The 20,631-nt window shown below is 38.6% G+C and overlaps 1 protein-coding gene across 3 annotated transcripts in view; it reads right to left on the bottom strand.

Annotated features, from left to right (window-relative positions):
* GRIN2A (glutamate ionotropic receptor NMDA type subunit 2A) overlaps positions 1-20,631 on the bottom strand; it is a 518,589-nt gene that overhangs the window by 340,811 nt on the left and 157,147 nt on the right. The gene's annotated exons all lie outside the window — the stretch shown is intronic.

The following is a 20,631-nucleotide window of genomic DNA, read 5'->3' as shown; positions in this document are numbered from 1 at the left end:
ATTAAAAGGGAACAAAATTACAGACTTAAAAGAATTCCATTGAAGCTAATCTCTCCAGACCCAGGGATGGTAAGAAGGCTCATCAATGGTGCCTCCTCCAGAGCATTCCAACAGAAGGAAGCAAATGAAACGTGAGAGAATAGAACAGAGTCAAGCAACTCTTTCTAGCTCAGAAAGAATCCTCGGGGTCTAGTCTACTGAGACTCGAGAAGCCTCTCATCACCTTCCTCTTGCACCACTCGTTAAGGGGAGTCTTCTTCATTAAGGAGACAATCTCTAGCAATGTGACCCTCTTTTTTAATGTCAGGAAAACCAGAGTAAGAATCTCACTAGCTCAAGGATTTTAGGCTCAGCAGAATGCGTTTCTTCAGTCACAGCTAGAAAGGAATTTGTTTGAAAGAAAAAGAAAAAATAGCCTTCTACTCTCCAATTTGTACAATCCAAAGTATCCAGAAAGGTCCTCGTTTTCTTTCTTTATCTCTGTCCCTGGCACTTACTCCATCTCTCTGTCTCTGTCCCTCTTTCTGTCTATCCCTGGCCCTCTGTTTATCTCTGTATCTCTCTTTTTCTGTCTCTTTGTCATTCTGTTTCTCTGTCTCTGTCTCTCTCTGTCTCTATCTCTCTGTTTCTGTCTGTCTCGCTCTCACCCTCCCTCCCTCTTTGTCAATCTCCCTGCCGCTCACTGACTTTTTGTTAAAAATGTCTCCATAGATGGTGCATTCACGAGTATGAGTGTGGCTGCAGGACCAAACATTTGACTCACCATTTTGTGTCCATGTGAGGTTCTGATGATGATTATTGTCCCTGTCTATTTTCAACAAGACCTATCTTTGTAAATTGCTCTGTTTCTTCCTCTTCAGGACTGTATTAACACCTATGCTTAGCTGACCCCACAGACCCACCATTCAATCAACACATGCCTTTGCTAAGAAAAGTTACTCACAACTCCCTCCCCTCCTGAAAAACACTGATGGACTGACTCACTTCTTCCATGATGCTCTCCTAGATTAGTCCAAATGAACTCTGCTCCCTGTAATCTACATCCTACCCACCCCAACCCAAAGCCTCAAAATGACAACAAAAGGACAATTAGTCTTTGTGTTTTGATGCATCTTTCCCATGACTTTTGCTTAGCCAAAGCTGTAAATACAATCTTTTATCTGGTGGTATCCCAAAGGAAGTGAAAACTTCCATTCCCTTCACTGTGACTCTCTCTAAAAGGTCATATATTTTACAGTTTACTCTATGACCTCTCTATCTCATTATCCCCAACAACTTCAGTATATAATGATCTCTTCCTAAAGGCCTGATGCATTTAATAATGATTCATTGCAATTTAATCATCATTCATTTGCACTTACTATGGTCCAAGCATTGTGCTGTGTGCTAGGGGTACAGAGACATAACCAAATCAGTGCTTGCCTTTAATGAGCTTCATTCTACTAGGAGGAATGTCATGCATACTATTAAGTACATATTACATTACATATATGTATATATAACACACAAAAAAAGAAATACAAAGAAATTGGAGGGATACTAATAGCTGAAATAATTAGGAAGAGTCATCTTTAACATCATCATAATCATCATCACATTAACATTTACTTAGTATTTTAAAGTCTGAAGAGCTCTTTACCTAAATCACCTTACTACCACATTTTTAGCACTTAAGTAGTTTCCAGTGGTTTCAGGTTTCCCCAACTGGTTGTCAGGCCCTTAAGGCCAAAGACCATGTTTTATACATCTTTTGTATCACTGTCCTTACAAAATAAAGAGTAGGGTTGCAAAGAGGAGAGAGAGAGAGAGAGAGAGAGAGAGAGAGAGAGAGAGAGAGAGAGAGAGAGAGAGAGAGAGAGAGCATGCACAGTTGTGAGCACAGGGCAGTCACTTAAGAAATTATTATTAATTAGTTGGTTAATTAATAGAAGACAAGAGAATAGGTAACACAAATGAATGGATGATGAATTATGATTTGACAGCTGTACTTTTGTCTTTAATAATCATATTTGCTTTAAACTTACAGAAAACATGCTTTTTTTGAGGAATCTGAGGGAGGGGAGGAGGAGGAAGAAGAGAAGAAAGAGGGAAAACAGGAGGAAAAGGAGGAGAAAATAGCAGGAAGAGGAGGGAATATATTGAAATATATATAATATAAAAAGAAAATACATGAATGAAATGTGGTTTTGAAATTTAAAAACAAAACAAATTTGTTGTCCCCCAGTCCATACCATCTACTGATCAGAGGTGTCAAAGGGACCATAGCTACAGATAAACCACAGGTGAAAAACAGAAAGTAGAAAGCTAAAACTTGAAAATTGAAAGCTGATGGTAGCCATGTTCATATACAATATTCAGGTCTATAATCTCAAGAAAAAAACAAATTCAATAAACATTTGTTATGTACAAAGAATTGTGTTAAGCATTAAGTTTAGGTAAGGCAGAATCACTACCTTCAAGGGTCTCACAGTCTGGAGGGAAAAATACATTTATAGATAACTATAAGGTGCAGAGTATATAAGGCACTCAGCCTGGAGTCAGAAAGAATTGAGTTCAAACTTGACATTAGACACTTAATAACTGTATGACCCTGGGCAAGTCACTTAACCCTGTTTTTGCTTCAGTTCCTCATCTATAAAATAAACTGGAGAAGGAAATGGCAAACCACTCCAGTATCTTTGCCAAGAACGTGCCAGGGAGGAGATGGGATTTGATCTTGGATAGGTAGTAATTCACTAACTAAAGGGGGCAAGAAGAGCATAGTGTTAGAGAACAGTATGAAAAAAAATAGCATAAAAGTGGGAAAGTATAGGCCATGTTCAAAAGAAAAATTGCAATCCAGTTGGCTGGAGAGTGGTTTGTGTGAAGGAAAGGAATATAATACATTTTTTAAATTAAGGTGTTATATTTTGGAAGACTCTGAATTTAAGGTAAAGTATTATTAATTTATTCAGAAGCCCACCATCGTAATAATAGCTAGCATTTATGTAGAACTTTAAGTTTTATAAAGCACTTTACAAATGTTAACTCATTCAATTCCCACCACAAGCCTGTGAGGGAGGTGCTATCATTATACTCATTTTACAAATGATGAAATTGAGTCAGAAAAGGTTAAGTGACTGACCCAGGATCATATAGGAAGCAAGTATCTAAGGCAGGAGTCAAACTTAGCTCCAACAATCTATCCATCTTAACACCTACCTGCTTATACATTTTTTTCAGTAGTGTAACATAGCCAGATCTATGCATAAGGAAGATAAGTTTGAAAACAGTACAAAGCGTGGGTTATGGAAAGGAGAAAATAGAAGTAAGAAGATCTGTTGAGAGACTATCACATTAAACTACACAGGTGTTAATGAGAACTCATTGCTTGTCCTTCATTTGGAAGAAGATCAATGATATCAGGGGTGATGTTTTGACTTGCCTGAATGGTTACTTAAGTGAAACAGAATTGCACACAGTCCTCAGCCTCACTCTCTCCTTCAGTCATCAAAATCCAGTAGCAAGACAAAAGTCAAGATGAGTGGCAATGGCCTGGGATGCAGTGGATGGCCATCTTTGATATCTAATCAAACTAAGTGCTCCACAGCACCTGCTTTGGTCATTTTCATAGACATTGGAACAAATTGTTCTCATCCACCCATTCCACCAGGGCAAGTATTTAGATACTTGGAGCAGACATCTCCCACCTCATCAACAAGTTTCAGTCCTGGCATTTCCACTCAACCTGGTTTAGCCCATCTGCTGAGACTATTTTTACCTGGTAGTGGCCTCTGTGTATACTACAGGTAAAAGTTGGGTGAAAGGCAGATGAGCAGTCCTGAAAAGGGCTCGGAAAGTCCCCACAAGAGAGGTGCTAGCCCTCCATGAACACCCCATACATCACTAATGAGAACTGGTGCTATAATGATGACAATGAAGAGGGGCAGATACAAAAGAAATTTTGTTCTAGAGGTTGGATATATAGAGGTTGAATATATACATATATTTGTGTGGGTGTATGCATGTGTGTATTGAATATACATAAATATACATATGATATGGATATACATAAATGTATGAGTATATATAAATGTATATGGGCATATATAAATATACATATGGATATGGATATACATAGGGACTAGAGGTTTAATATACGTGTGTGTGCATGTGTGTGTTGAATATACATAAATATACATATGGACATGGATATACATAAACATATATGAGCATATATAAATATACATAAATATATATGAACACATATAAATATGCATATGTAGATAGATAGACAGACAGACATAGACTAGAGGTTGGCTTTATAGAGGTTGAACACACACACACACACACACACACACACATATATATTGAATATACATGTGAATATAAGAATGAGAGAGGGGAATGAGTCAAAGACAATACCAAGGATTAAACATGGAAGCTAGAAGAAATGGTGGCACCACAGAAAGAATGAGTAAAGTCCAAAGAAAGAGTGAATTTAGGAGAAAAGGTAATAAACCCCTTTGGATATGTTGATTCTTCAGTATTTACATTCTGTGAAAGAAGCACATTTAGAATGTTTCTCCTCCTCCAGTCCCCTCTGAACTTCTGGTATTTCAATCCGTATCAAACATGAGGAAGACTCTAACTGGCTTCAGGCTATTGCCTGTCAGGATCTCCAGACTTCTAGCACACAATCCCAATGTTGCAGCTTCATTTAAAAAAAAAAAAGGATATGGAAGGAAGAACACTACTCATGCCTTCCCACCAACAATTAGCAGTGTATAATCTTCTGCCAGAAAGCCCTGCCTCTGGCCACAGACTTTGGCAGTGAGCCCAAAGAAGATTAGAAATTCCAGCCTGGGTCATCACAATGACCAAAGCAGACCCAGGAATCTCTCTCGGACAAATGTACAAAGGGCTGTCCAATAAGGAGGCATCTCTAACTTTGTATCCCCAGGCACAGTTACTAGCATGTAGTAAAATCTTGATGAAAACATGTTGATTTACTGAATGATTGATTGACTTCCCCTCAATGGCCCTTTGTGTATTTATTAGGCATGGATTTACTTAAACCTTTGCTGAACTTAATCATACTTTCAGACTTGGTCACATTTGGGGAGTTACAGATTCTATACATTTACCATCTGTATAAATAAAACCTCACCTTTACATGGGGCTTTAAGTTTGATAAAGTGCTTTTTTCACAAGGATTCTATGAGAAAGGTAGGAAAAACTGTTTTTAAACTGGGCCTGTGATTTAATTGGTATGGGGACTCCTTAGGAGAAAACACCATCTGTTAATACCAGTTGGCACTTAGTCTTTAAATTAGTCTTAGAAAGTTGATTTGAATGAATGAGGCATTTATTAAGCACTTAATATATACAAAGCACTTTACTAAACACCCAGGATATCTATAGAAAAGTAAGATAGAGAAATGAAGAGAGAGGAGACCCCAAGTTGGAACCATGGGGAAAATCTATGGTTGGGGAATGGGTCATAGATATAGTAAAAGAAAATTATACATCATGTTCAGGAACCAGAACCAGAAGAGAGCAGTGTCATGAAAATCTCAGGAGGACAGAGTATCCAGGAGGACCAAGAGATCCAGTGCTTCAGAGGGGTGAAAAAACATGAAGACCAAGAAAATCTCATCAAACTTAGAAATTAGCTGTGTGACCCTGGGCAAGTCACTTAACTCTCATTGCCCCCCCCCAAAAAAAATTTAGAAATTAGGAGATCATCGGGAACCTTGGATAGAACCATCTCCATTGAGTGAGGAGGATGGAAGCCAGAATACAAGAGGTTCAGAGATAAAAGGGAAGAAATGAAGTATTGACACCCTCTGGCCATATGACTAATAAGTGTTAGAACTGTGATTCAAACCAACATTGCCTGACTCCAGCTTTCTTCACTATGCTGCCTCACTTTTAACATGTGATAAAACTATCAAGTTTAAACTAAGATCTCACAAGTCAAGGATCTTGGAGTTTGGTCACAAGTTCAAATTCATCTGTTCCATATCTGCTCATAATTTATTCAGTTTTTCTTATATTCCTTCTCCATTGTCATTTTCCAAGATTTTTTCAACCAATCAACTCTGCATCAGGACCTGGAGCTCCAGAACATCTGATTCCTACTTAAGGTATTACATCTGCTTAGGGAACAATATTTTGGTTTTTTTAAGTCCAATTTTCAAAATTTAGCAATAGAATAATTTTCATCCCTTTGCCGCAAAAACAATTCCATTGAGGATACACAATGACATGTGGCCTACAAACTGTGTTGAGGCCAGAACTTCACTTCACACACAGGACATGTATTCCAAGTGCAACTCCCGAGAGCATAGATTTGTTTGCTTCAAGGAAACAATTTGGTATGGTCCCTCTGCCTTGCAGTTTTAGAACACATTGAGTCAACATTCTGAAAAGCTTGGCTTTCCTCAACACAGGCTAGTCCATCACCTTACAGGACAAATGCAATTCTTACTTTAGAACTCTGCAACAAGCAAATTAAGGCTTTTTCTTGGGGGGAAGGAGAGTTCTAGAACATTTTTCTGTGCTTGATGCTGCTGAAGTCTTGTTACAGTCTGAGGGTGTTAAAGGATCCCCCAGCTATCAGCAACTTCACTATCTTCTTTTTCTGCAGTGTCTGTCTTACAGGGGTTCTTTGCATACATTGCAGATCTCCCAAGGCAAATTCCTGTGGTCTGAACCCTATAAACATCTGGATAACTGAGTGAACTCAGAAGACAGAGAAGCAGGTACTACCTCATCATTGCCCTACCTTCCTAATGCAGTACCATTCCCACATACATGCCAAGTCAATGTCCACACTGATTTGCATTCTTCTCCCATCTGCAACTTGCTGCAGTCTGCATTCTGTAGATGTTTGCAGACTAGTAATTGCTACTAAGAAATCAGAGCCATAGAAAGAAAATCTATAATAGTATTTTAATTTTCTAGCATGTCACACTTCATCCTAATGCAGTGCTTCTAAATCCTGGTGCAACTTCTTGCAAAAATCCTGGACATATCTCTGGGTTTTTATTTTTTCCCTGTCAAACTGTCAATCTGGCAAGGCAAAGTTAATAAAAAGTTGAGTTTTGCATGTTGTCAAGTTGACGACAATCTGCAAAAGACATTGAGTGCTTAGCCAGTTGGATGTATCATCAGAGAAACTCAGAGTTAAAAGAGACTACAGAAACACCTGGTTCAACTAATAATATTAATCATAATTATAATACCTGGGCATGGTGGCACATCTGTATTCCCTAATACCTTAGAGGCTGAGGCTGACAGATCTAAGTCCACACAGTCTGGACTACTGTGAACAAAGCTACTTTAAGTCACACTAAGGGGTGTCTACGCTGAGTCTAGCAACAGAATGGTGAGCCCCCAAGAAAGTGGAGACTGTCCCTATGGAGGGAAAAACTGGCCCAGGTCAGAAAAGAAGCAGGTCAAAACTCCCATGTAGATCTGTACTGGAATCAGGACCATGAATAGTCTTGCACTTACAACCCAGACAAGATGGAGAAACTGAGTCTCAAAATAAACTCTGATTATAATTATGAAGACGAGGGAGAGTAGCTAACATTAGTATAGACATTAAAGACTTTTGCATTGCTCTACATAAATTATCTCATTTTATCCTCAGAACAACCTGGGAATTTAGGTACTATTTTTATTTTACATATGAAGAAACTGAGGCAGACAGATGGTAAGTGGCTTTCCCAGCTGTGTGAACAGCATCTAAGGAAGAATTAAAACCTAGGTCTTCCTGACTCCAAATTCAGCACTCTATCCTACACCCCTGCCAAAAATCTTTCTGTAATATCTATACTTCATTGGAACATAGATTTGGAGCTGAAAGGGAGTTTAAAGACCACCAAGCCCACCCCCTTCAATTTATAGATTCCCAGGGACAGGGAGACCATGACCTCCAGAGAAAGATGATGGCACTTTTAAACTGTTGTAATTGTTGTGTAATAGTTATAATAAGGTCAACTGAGACACAAAGTTCTTAATTTGATTCTCTCAGTTGGAATTTTGTTGTTTTTGTTATATACAAAATTTGACTCTCTGAACCCTCTACTTATTGCTCCTAGTTCTGCCCTCCAAGGCCAAGCAAAAAGAGTCTTTCTTCCCTGTGAGAGTCCTATAAATACTTCAAAACTGCTTTCCTGTCATTGCCCATGCCCACTCCATGCTGCAAATAGTTTATTTTGATCAACTCATCTAGTACCTTGAATCAGTCCAATAGGGCATGGATGATCCCTTTGTACCCCATCACTACGTTGGTTGCCCTCCAATGTCTTTTCTAAAACATATTGCCTGAAACTACATACAAACCTCCAGAGATGCTTTGGTCTAGTGCAGAAGAGAGCAGGATGCCACATACCTTTCTCTGGACAAAATCCTTCTATTAATGCAGCTGAACATCACATTAGCTTGGGGCAGCTAGGTGGCGCAATGGATAGAGCACCGGCCCTGGAGTCAGGAGTACCTGAGTTCAAATCTGGCCTCAGACACTTAACACTTACTAGCTGTGTGACCCTGGGCAAATCACTTAACCCCAATTGCCTCACGAAAAAAAAAATCACATTAACTTTTTTGGCTGTCATGTCACAGTTAACTCTTATTGAACTTACAATCCACTAAAATGTCTCAGATCTTTTTCACTTGATATTTTTTAGCCACACCTCTCTCTCAGTCTGTCCTTGTGCACTCAATTTCAGGCAATCTCCTAAAGTAATCTATTTAACTTCTAGATGCCTTATAAGGCTTTACATTTTATCCCAATTAAATTTCATTTTATTGGATTCAGCCTATAGTCCTAACCTAAAAAAGATAGCTTTGGATTTCTCTGATCCAATATGGTAGCCACCCTTTCTGGCTTCTTGTCAAATGTAAACAGAGAAGCATGCCATATGCTCTTTCATCTAATTCATTCATTAAAATGTTGAACAGTAGAGAGACAAGGACAGATTTCCAGAATACTACATTAGAACCTGCCGTGGTAACACTGATCCATTAATCACTATTCTTTGGGTCCAGCTATGCAGTCACTTCTGAATCTACCCAACTATACATATCCTCTCCCTGCCCCCACCACACACTCACACACACACACACACACACACACACACACACACACACACACACACACACACCACTTTTTTCTACCTTATGTACCTATCCTGAAAGACCTAGAAATCTAGAAAGACATTGACTGAATCTATAGAAAGACATTGGCTGAACTATAATAGAAATAAATGTAGATTCTTATACTTGGAATCAAAAAATTAACTTCATAAGTACAATATGGGAGAGGTATAGTTGGCTAGACTAATTCTTCTGAAAAAGATCTGAAGGTTAAATTAGATAGACTGCATACTTAATATGAGGTAATGGTGTGCTATAGCTGCCAGAAACATTAATATAACCTTTGGCTGCACTTAGAGAGTCATGGTGTTGAACACTAGGGAGGCAATAGTCCCACTGAGCTCTGCCTTGATCAGACACTATCTGCAATATTGTACTCAGTTCTAGACACTTTTGTGAAGGGCATTGCAGAACTAGAGACCATGCAGAGAAGGATTATCTGCATTGTGAATGGGCTTTTAGCTCAAGTTTTATCAGGACTGGTTGAAGGAACCAGGAATACTTCCACTGGAAAAAATAAGCATATGATAGCTATGTTCAAGTATTTTAAGGATCATGATGTGCAAGAGGATTAAATTTAAGCTTTGCTCCAGAGGACAGAACTAGGAGAAATTAATAGACTTTGCAAAAGAGCAGATTTCAGTTCAAAGTAAAGAAAATCTTTCCAACAATCAGAGATGTGTAATACATAAACAGGCTGTCCTGGGAAATAGTGAGCCTCTCCCTTACTAGAAGTCTTTGAGTGAAAGATGGATGATCACTTTTATAAAGTATTTTTGTAAAGGGGATTATTTTTCAGGTCCAAGTTGGGATACATGGCATCTCAAGTCCTTCCAACTCTGAAAGTCTTGGATTCTCAGATTCTTTGAAATGTCTTTGGGAAATCTTAGTATCCTTTTTTCATCACATTTTCTTTGACCTACCAATTTATGTCTTCCTCCCCCAAAAAAGGAAAACAAAATTTGTATGACATGATCTACTCTAAATGTTAGTTCTTCACAAACACTGATTCCCTTTATTAGTGCTCAGAGAAGCTATGCTGCAGCATTTTACCAGTGATCAAAGCCATGGTAACCCTCCTGGAGTTTGAGTAACCCACCCTCTTTGCATTTTGAAAATATGAACAATATTTTTCCATCTGAAAAACCATTTTTCCACCCCCAAAAAATATATTTGAAAGAACATCAATGTTTGTCACCTCAGGAGGGGGAAGGGGAAGGAGGGGAAGAGGGATAAAAATTGGAACCCAAAACTATAAATAAAAATGTTTATTATTTTTTCAAAAGAACTGATATCAACAGTACCTTGACAATCAAATTAACAAGTTACGTTAGTCCCCTGGGATTGAAACTCATTAAGTGCAGCTAGGTTTGGTTTTGGTTTTTGTTTTCTTGCTACTTCCTCACTCATCTTTAGTTTCATTTCCCTGATAATTTTTTTCAATTAGTCTGAAAATCCAGAGAAAACACATTAAGTAAAAATTGAATGGTTGCCCTCTTTACATTATCTCCATCCTACCTACTATAAGCATCAATCTTGTTGATTCTTTGGTTTTCCCTATTTCTTCCAACATACTCCAAAATGCCCTATTAATTATCTTTAGTATTCATAGCATTCATTCTTCTCCAGGCTATACTCCAAAGCCCATAAGATTTTGCCTATTATGCCATAGAAACCTCTGAATTATAAGCTCACTCTAACTCTGGACTTCTTCTGACATTAGAATTATTATCCACCTCAGCAGCCTTTCCCTCTGATTAGCTAATTCTTCCCAGAACCTCCCTTTTAAGGAGGAGGTCCAAGCCAACCATGTCTTCATTTCTCTCCAGGCTGACTCTTCACAAGACTTTCTCTACTCTGTCCCTGCTACAGCTAATTTCATCTTCAAACACATACAATACTCAGCTTGTTTTTTAACATATTGTATTCCCCCATTAGAATGTAAGCTCCTTGAGAGTAGGAACTATCGTTCTTCCTGTTTGTATTTCTATTCCAGGCTCTTAGCACAGTGCCTGGCCCTATGCTTAATAAATATTTGGTGACTGTTGACATATTTTGAGCTTTCATTCTGCTGAAAATATATATATATATATATATATGTGTGTGTGTGTGTGTGTGTGTGTGTGTGTGTGTGTGTGTGTGTGTGTGTGCGCGCGTGTGTATCACTATACTTGCATTCATCCTCCATTAACTACCCATATTTCTATCCCCTATACAAGATCTTTTTTGTTCTAAGTTGATTGATGAGTTCCTTATGCAGCCAAATTAGTCTCTTTGGATATGCACCTCTTTTCATTTTCTTCAGAATCATTTATCTCTGTGTCATCAGAATTTTATTCTTGAAACATATTCTATCCAACTGGAAGCAAGTTCTAAAGATTTTTCAGAATATTCTTCCCTAAACATTTTGGAATCAATTTTCTTAAAAATCTAGAGTGCACATCAAACCATGTCTAGTTATCCCCTTCTTATATTCATTATTTTGTTTTTGTTTTTTGTTTGTTTGTTTTGGGGTTTTTTTGCAGGGCAATAAGGGTTAAGTTACTTGCCCAGGGTAACACAGCTATTAAGTATCAAGTGTCAAGTGTCTGAGGCTGGATTTGAACTCTGGTCCTCCTGAATCCAGGGCAGGTGCTTTATCCACTGCACCATCTAGCTGCCCCTCTTATATTCATTATTTCAAGGTTCTGGAGGTCGTGGCTTACATTCTTCTAGCATATCCCTCAGGAAACTAGGATTACCTCCATGCCACAATGGAAATCACAAACATTCATCAGTAGAAGTTCCTCTCCCTATCAAGCAGAAACTCTAAAATGCCAGTCACTCACTCCTAGGTTTTCTGTAATTTCCACTTCAGCAACCAGTTCCCACTTATTGATCAGAATCAAGTCTAGAAAAGTAGTTCCTGTTGTTACTTCCTCCACTTTTTGTGAATCCAGAATTCATCAAATGCTCTTTGTTTAAAATAAAGTTCCAGTAGATGTCCATATAATCAATGTAGTATGTCATACATTCAGGATTCATAAACAATTTTCCAGCCTTATCATGCATTTCTTCTTCTGATCAGGTGATCTGTATTATACTCCTATCATAAAAAGTCTTCTCTTTCTTCCACAAATGATCCTCATTCAAATGTGTTTCATCATATAATCTTCTGGTTCAAAATTTCCTCATATCTATATCTATATCTATCTATCTATTTATCTATCTATATCTATCTATCTATCTATCTATATATATATATATGAATAGACCATGATGCTTCACTATCCCTGTTAGCTGATTAGTTCCTATTGAATAAAACATACCTTTGGTTGCTGAATCCTACTCATAAACTCTGTCTTTGCCATGAACCAATTGTATGACCCTGGACAAGATGCTTAACCTCAGTTATCTCATCTCTAAAAGAAATGATTGGGATTAAATGGCCTCTAAGAAGATCTTGGGCTAAAACTGTGAATGAAACTATAATTTATATTATATTATAATTTAATAGAGATATAATTTAATTGGGCAGCTAAGTAACACAGTGGATCCAGCACTGGGCTTAGAATCAGGAAGACCAATCTTCCTCAGTTCAAATTTGGCCTCAGACACTTAAAAGCTGTGTGAACCTGGGCAAGTCACTTAACCATTTGCCTCAGTTTCTTCATCTGGAAAATTAGCTGGAAAAGGAGATAGTAAACCACTCTAGTATCTTTGCTAAGAAAACCTTAAATTGGGGTGGGGGGAGCAGCTAGATGACACAGTGGATAAAGCACCCGCCCTGGATTCAGGAGGGCCTGAGTTCAAATCAGACATCAGACACTTGACACTAGCTGTGTGACCCTAGGTGAGTCACTAAACCCTCATTGCCCGGAAGGAAGGAAGGAAGGAAGGAAGGAAGGAAGGAAGGAAGGAAGGAAGGAAGGAAGGAAGGAAGGAAGGAAAGAAGGAAGGAAGGAAGGAAGGAAGAAAGAAAGAAAGAGAGAGAGAGAGAGAAAGAAAGAAAGAAAGAAAGAAAGAAAGAAAGAAAGAAAGAAAGAAAGAAAGAAAGAAAGAAAGAAAGAAAGAAAGAATGAAAACCTTAAATGGGGTCACAAAATGTCAGACATGACTCAACAAAATCTCAGTAGGCTAAACTGTGAATTAAATCTATAATTTAATATAATACATGCATTATAATTTAATAGGGATAAATATAAAGCATTATATTTTGGTTTGAGAAATCAGTTTTACAAGTGCAAGATAGCAATGTTATGACTAAACATTAGCTTATTAAGTCAACAGAATGATATGTCTAATCAAAAAAGTTTAATAATCTTGGCCTGCTTTGAGAATACTCATTTTCTGAGCTAAGGAGGCATTATTTTTTTTAATCAGGGCAATGAGGGTTAAGTGACTTGCTCAGGGTCACACAGCTAGTAAGTGTCAAGTGTCTGAGGCCATATTTGGACTCCGGTCCTCCTGAATCCAGGGCCGGTGCTTTATCCACTGCACCACCTAGCTGCCCCCAACTTTTTTTTTCTAAGGAGGCATTAATGAGTCCCACTATACTTTGGGCAGAACCCATATAGAGTATTGTGTTTAGTTCTGGGGGCCACATTTTAGAAAGAACATTGATAAGCTAGATCATATATTCAAATCTCTGTGACTGGAATGATGAAGGTCCTCAAGATCATGCTACATAAGGCTAGATTTAAGAACTAGAGTTGTTTAGCTCTGATAAAAAGAAGTCTTAGGAAAAGCATGGCAATTATTTCCAAGTATCTGAAGGACCGTCGTGTGCAAGAGAAATTAAACCTGTTTTCTTTGGTCCTAAATGGTAGAACTGGGAGCAATGAGTGGATGTTGCATGAGGTAGATTTAAACTTAATGAAGGGGGACACTTTTTTTAAATGTAATAAACATTTTTATTTATACTTTTGGGTTCCAATTTTATCCCTCCTTCCTTCCCTCCTTTCCCCCCTCCCTGAGGCAGCAAACAATCAAATACGGGCTATACATGTATGATTATGTAAAACATTGCCACATTTGTCATTTTGTACAAGAAAATTTAATTAATAGAAAAAATTGAAAGTGAAACATAGCATGCTTCAGTCTGTTCCATTGATATCCGTTCTTTCTTTAGAGGTGGATAGGACACTTCATCAATAGTCCTTTGGGATTGTCTTGGGTCATTGTATTGTTGAGAATAGTCAAGTCATTCACAATTCTTCATCAAACAATATTGCTGTATCTATGCACAATGTTCTTTTAATCACTATATATCAATTCATACATGTCTTTCCAGGCCTTTCTGAAGTCATTCTGCTTGTCATTTCCTATAGCACAATAATATTCCATCACCATCATATACCACAGTTTAGCCAGTCTCCAACTGATGAGAATTCCCTTGATTAGGGGAACACTTTTAAAAATTAAAATTATCCAGAAGTGGAAAGGGGATACCTTTGAGAGGGAGGGAATTTCTCCCTCTGTAGATGTGTTCAAGAAAAGCTGTATGATCACTTGTCAGGTACCATTAGATTCTTGTTCATTTATAGATTGGACTCCATGGCTCTGAAGTCTCTTCTAATTGATCATTTGTGCTTTGTAATTTTGTGACTTAAGCCCCACTCCCTCTCTGTAATCTGCACGAAGCTTCATTTACCTGTTCCAATTTAGATCTCTGCCTCATTCTGTTTATTATTCATTCTCTGTGCCCTTGTATATAGACATGTGAGGCCTTGAGTATCATAACTGTCTTCTTCTTGTAAACTGGCTCTTGTAAATCACTTGGATTCTGCATTAATATTCCTCTTACTGTGTCACTACTGCTATGCTTTGTGATAAGCATCAGAGTATAGTATATAGATCCCTACACTTGGGAGTCAAAGAGATCTGGGCTTGAATCCTGACTCTCACACTAGCTCAGTGATCTTTGGTGCACCACAAGCTCTGTGTGCCACAATTACTTCATCTATAAATTAGGGATACCATTATCACATACCCGATGGAGCTATTGTGAGAATCATTTGAGATCATGTATGAGATAATGCAAAACCCCCCTTAGAAGTTTTGCAAAATTCAAAGCAAAATAAAAATATGAAAGCCTAGGTTCAAGTCATTTTTTCTGACATATACTAGATGAACACTGTCTAATCACTTAACCTCTCTCAGCTTCATTTTTCTCATTTGTAATATGAGATAGTCATAGCACCTTCTTCACAGGCCTGCTGTGAGGACCAAAGGAGATAAAATAGGTAAAGTGCTTTGCAAACCTTAAAAGACTATTTAGGAGCAGCTAGGTGGCACAGTGGGTAAAGCACTGACCCTGGATTCAGGAGTACCTGAGTTCAAATCCGGCCTCAGACACTTGACACTTACTAGCTGTGTGACCCTGGGCAAGTCACTTAACCCCCATTGCCCCACAAAAACAAAACAAAACAAAACAAAAAAACACTGTTTAAACACTATTGCTATTATTGTGAGAAAAAGTGTTGGAGGACAGGAGTGGGGTAGTGGTAAATTGTTATACAAATTACTGTTTCAGAAGATGACTATGTACAGAATGGACTGAAGTAGAGAAAGAATAGAGATAGAGAGAACAGTTATATGAATGAATCTACAAGCATTTCTTAAGTTCCTACTATATACCAGACACTATGTTAGTGGGTGAGGATACAAGTATGCCAGTCCCTTCTCTCAAGGAATCCTCTTTCTACTGGGACAATACAGTATGTTCACATATAAGAAAATAGAGAATACATACAAAACAAATACAAAGGTGGGGAAGAGAGTGTGAGAACTAACAAAGTAGGTTGAAAAGGGTCTCATGTAGAAGATGGCACTTGGGCTGAGTCTTTTTTTTTTTTGCAGGGCAGTGAGGGTTAAGTGACTTGCCCACAGTCACACAGCTAGTAAGTGTCAATTGTCTGAGGCTGGAATTGAACTAAGGGCCTCCTGAATCCAGGGCTGGTGCTTTATCCACTGTGCCACCTAGCTGCCCTGGGCTGAGTCTTAAAAGGAGCTAGGGGTGAGGATATACATGGGGATTTCCATGTAAATTCATGGAAAGTGGGAAATGGACAATTTGGCTAAAGAATAGAGTGTGAATTTAACCCAAATTTCTACTAGTGAAACTCAAGCCCACCCATCCTTATTGGTGCTGGGGAAAAGGGAAATGAGAGACCTAGTTGAAGAGACCTAGATAAAAATGCAAATGTCACTTCCATTTAAATACCTCACTCTGTTACCTTCCCCAGTGCTACCCCATATTTCAGAGGGAACTCTCAAAATAATGTAGCTGCTTACATGGCTACATCTGAACACTCTGAGTAGGAGGGCAGAGAATTTAATCATCAGGCTCCTGAGCGCAGCTTCCTATAAAAAGGAAGCAGTCGGAACACAATGCTGAGAGCTTGCATATTCATTAGGTGGCCCTGTGGAATTCTCAAGCCCACATGCCTGAGCCCCATGACAAGGTACCTTGGTTTCCACTTTTGAGTTGAGAAGTATCCCGGACTCAGAAATATTCAGGAAACTGACAAGAAAGGTTATACTATCTCATGCCCGACATCATTTCTACAGCAGCTTTTCTATAGTGGTGTTGCACACTAACAAGTAACATTTTTAAAAAATGTATTGATATTGTCTATTTTTACATCACCTTCATTTCTGAATGTATCACTCTCTACTTTCTGAACCAGCTAGCCATCCCTGTAACAGAAGATGGAGAAGGGGGGTGGGTGTAGGGGGAAGGAAAGCAGTTTAGCAGGTTGAGTAAATGCAGAGGCAGCACGGTACTGTGGAAAGGGTATCAAATTTGGAATGAGAGGGTCTAGTTTGAAAGTCCAGTTCTGCCACTTACTATCTATGTGACTTTGGATAAGTAACTTAACCTTTCTGGGCTCCTCAGCTATAAAATGAGAGAATTGGAGTAGTTAACATCTCAGGTCCTTTTTGGATCTAAGGATCTAGAAATGGCTTTCTCCAAATTTACCAATGATCTCTTAAATGCCAAATCCAATGTCCTTTTCTTAATCCTAGTCCATCTTGACTTCTCTGCAGCCTTTGACCCTGATAATCACCATCTTATCTTTGATATTCTATTCTCTCTAGGCAATACTCCTCTCTCAGTTCTCCTACCTGTCTTATTGTTCCTTCTCTGCCTCCTTTGTTAAACCTTCATTTTGGTCACAATTGCTAACTGCAGTGAGGAGAGTCCCCCAGGTTCTCTCCTAGGTATTCTTCTCTTTTCCATATTATTTGACTCGATCTCATCAGCTGCCATGGTTTCAATGATCATCTCTATGAATATAACTTTCAGACTGACTTGTCCATCCTTTACTGCTCCATTGATCTCCAGTCTCATACTTCCAAACTAACTATTAGACATCTTGAAATGGATGTCAAATCAATAACTCAAACTTAATTTGTCCAAAACTGAACCCATTGACTTTGTCTTCAAAGTCTCCCTCTTTCTAACTTCCTTATTGTTATGGAGGGTACCACTGTCTTCCTAGTCAACCAGGCTCACAACCTAGGTATCATCCTCAACTCCTCATTCTCTCTGATCTCCTATATCCCATTAGCTGCTATACGGTCCTGTCATTTCTACTTTCATGGCATGGCTCATATAACTGAAAAATTAGGGATCATTCTTGCATTGCCTATTTTCACTGAGTTCTTGTCAGGAATAATTTGAGATAACATGTAGAATCATGTAGAAAAGTCAATGGTTGTTAGTATTAGGATCTCACAACTACTAACAAAGCTAGGACTTGAATCCAAGTCTTCAACTCAAAGTCTTCATTCTTTCTGCAAAATTACAGCACTTTCTAGGCCTCTTGCTTTTGAGATTCTCTTTGTTCTTATCTGAAGTCAGAGGATATAAACCCAAATCCCAGGTCTACTACTTATTCCCCATGTGACCTTGAGCAAATTACTTAACCTACCTGTGACTCACTTTCCTCACCCATAAAATTAGAGCCTTGAACCAGGTGATCTCTAAGATTCAATCTAGCTCTAAATCCCATAATCCTATTACCCACTCTATCTTGCCCTGACTCCTTCTGGCCTCTGAACTTCCTCTCTTAGTACTTGATCCCTGGTACTGGCCTCATGGGACCCAATTCCAAGTTTGACATGTTTTCAGTGAAACTACTCATGCCTAATAGTTCATAAAAGATCAGTTCTCACTGGAGTGGAACATTTCAAACTATGTTTAAAATGAAACACAACAATGAAGGAAGGAGCTCCTGGCTCTCTGACCATTAGCCAACATTTAGGTGCATTTCACTAGGAAGTGATGTCATTCTTTTGTTGGTATGTTATCACAAACTAAGCATCAGTAACACACATAATGTGCAGAGACCTTTCCTGTCTCTCCATCTGCCTGGGGAGATAGAGTCGACACACAAATGGCTAATAACACATCCGTGCATAATGAGGTGAGCTCTGAGAATTATGATGTGTTTCATTCCCTCAAAATGTGCCTCTGATTTTATGGGCTGCCAGGTGCAGGCTCACTGATGTAGCTCCCTGGATAGCAGCAACACCGATGACTTCACTTAACAGCAGAGCTGCAGCTAGCCAGGGACTGCAGTTAAAGGGAGAGCTACAACCAAGTCAAAGGGAGGCAGTCAATGTCAGTTGCTGTTAGGAACACTTAGAAGCAATGGCCACAACCAGCTCTCTGGGGTTACTGATTCTCCTGGGGCCTTTATTCAAATAGAAAGGAAGGGCTTAAGCTATCCAGACAAAGAGAGAAGTTGTCTGAGTATAGAATCAAGGAAGCACAAGGATGCAAGATGCTATGAACATAGTACTAAGACGCTACAAGAATAATTCTAAGATGGTCAGGAACTCATGTAAAGTGTCCAAACCTCAGAACAGGTGTTTATAGATTAAACTAAGTCCTTCCCTTCTCTCTCCAATATGTTAAAAGATCAGTAGTTTCATCAATGTGGATATTCTCTCCATTGATGAAGATCATAATGTCACTTGTCTGGGTTTTCTTAACCTTTTGTGTGGGAGTGTACATCATGGTAAATGTTTTGACAACCATTTCTGGAGAAAAACAGAAAATTTATGTAGGACACACTTTTAAGTTTAATCCCGCTATTTTAAGTCTAGACAATCAACAAAACAATAAATTGAATCCTAATTTTGTACCATTTATTTGACTTCCAAAGTTTAAAGGCTCACATTGAAAATGGCTACACAAGCTAGTCCTCAAAGAAGCAGATAGTCCATTGCCTGGCCTGTACTGGAACCCCTTCCAATCTGGTTGGGTCTAGCAGACCTTGACTTGGTCTTTGGGAATCCAGATTATCTCTATACCATGATGAGGCTTAAAGTAGACTTCAGTGGAGGACTATGACAACAATCCTTTTGCAGGGGGTAGGCTGGGAGGAACAGAGAAAGCTCTTAGGGAAAGCCCTCAATCAAAATCAAAACTTTGATCAAATATTGTGAAACACCAGCTCATCGACATTAACTTCTATTGAGTTTAAAATACTCAAATCACCATGTGCACACTGAAGGCATATATATTTATAGCTTCTTTTCTGACTAATATTCCACATTCACATTTTTATTTTCACATTGACTAGGATGTGACTACTACCTTTCTGTACTTAATTCCATTCAATAAGTATGTGTTGATTGGCCACAATATGTAAGGCTTTCTTCAAGGCACTGATGATACAGAGACAGAGATACCATAGACTCTGCCATGAAGGAGGTTACAATCTAATGGGCAAGTCACTCAACCACTCTGAGGCTCTGTCTCCTCATCTGTACAATGACGGGGTTGAACTAGATGGTCCCTAAGATCCCTTTAAGCTCCAAAACTCTGATCATATAATTATTTAGCTTCTCATTGGCATATGTCTTATTACACCAACTAAATGTTAAGCCCCCTGAAATCGAGGACTATTTCTTTAATTATTGTTCTATTCCCCCACCCCCATCCTACTACATAGTAGGGTTAATCACATAATAGAGTCTAAATAAATACAATTTAGTTGGTAAGGTAACCTCTCTGAACCTCAGTTTCCTGATCTGTAAAGTGAAGGAGTTGGATTAGATGTTCTCTGAAGTCTATTCTTGCTCTAAATCTATAATCTTATGAGAAGAGATTTAAGGAAAATATTAAAGAATGGGTAGGATGGTTTAAAGAATGGGTAGAATTCCAGGTAATTCTCTACTTTCCATTAGCAGTTGTGCTTAATTTGGATTATATAGAACACCATGCCTCCATGCCAGGTAACCTCTGGTGTCCCCTCTCCTTTATAAGCTTCCTTTTGTATGTTGACTTCTCCCATTAAATTGCCAGCTCCTTGAGAGCTTGGATCATCTTTCTTTTTCTTATTTATAGAAAATTTAACACAATGCCTAGCACAGCATAGGTGCTTAATAAATGTTCATTGAGACTCAATAAGTTTTAGGGGCAGCTGGGTGGCACAGTGGATAAAGCACCAGCCTTGGATTCAGGAGGACCTGAGGTGAAATCTGACC

The sequence above is a fragment of the Dromiciops gliroides genome, chromosome 1 (assembly GCF_019393635.1).
Source record: "Dromiciops gliroides isolate mDroGli1 chromosome 1, mDroGli1.pri, whole genome shotgun sequence".
NCBI classification, from domain to species: domain Eukaryota; kingdom Metazoa; phylum Chordata; class Mammalia; order Microbiotheria; family Microbiotheriidae; genus Dromiciops; species Dromiciops gliroides.
This window is presented reverse-complemented; position numbering and strand designations above follow the sequence as displayed.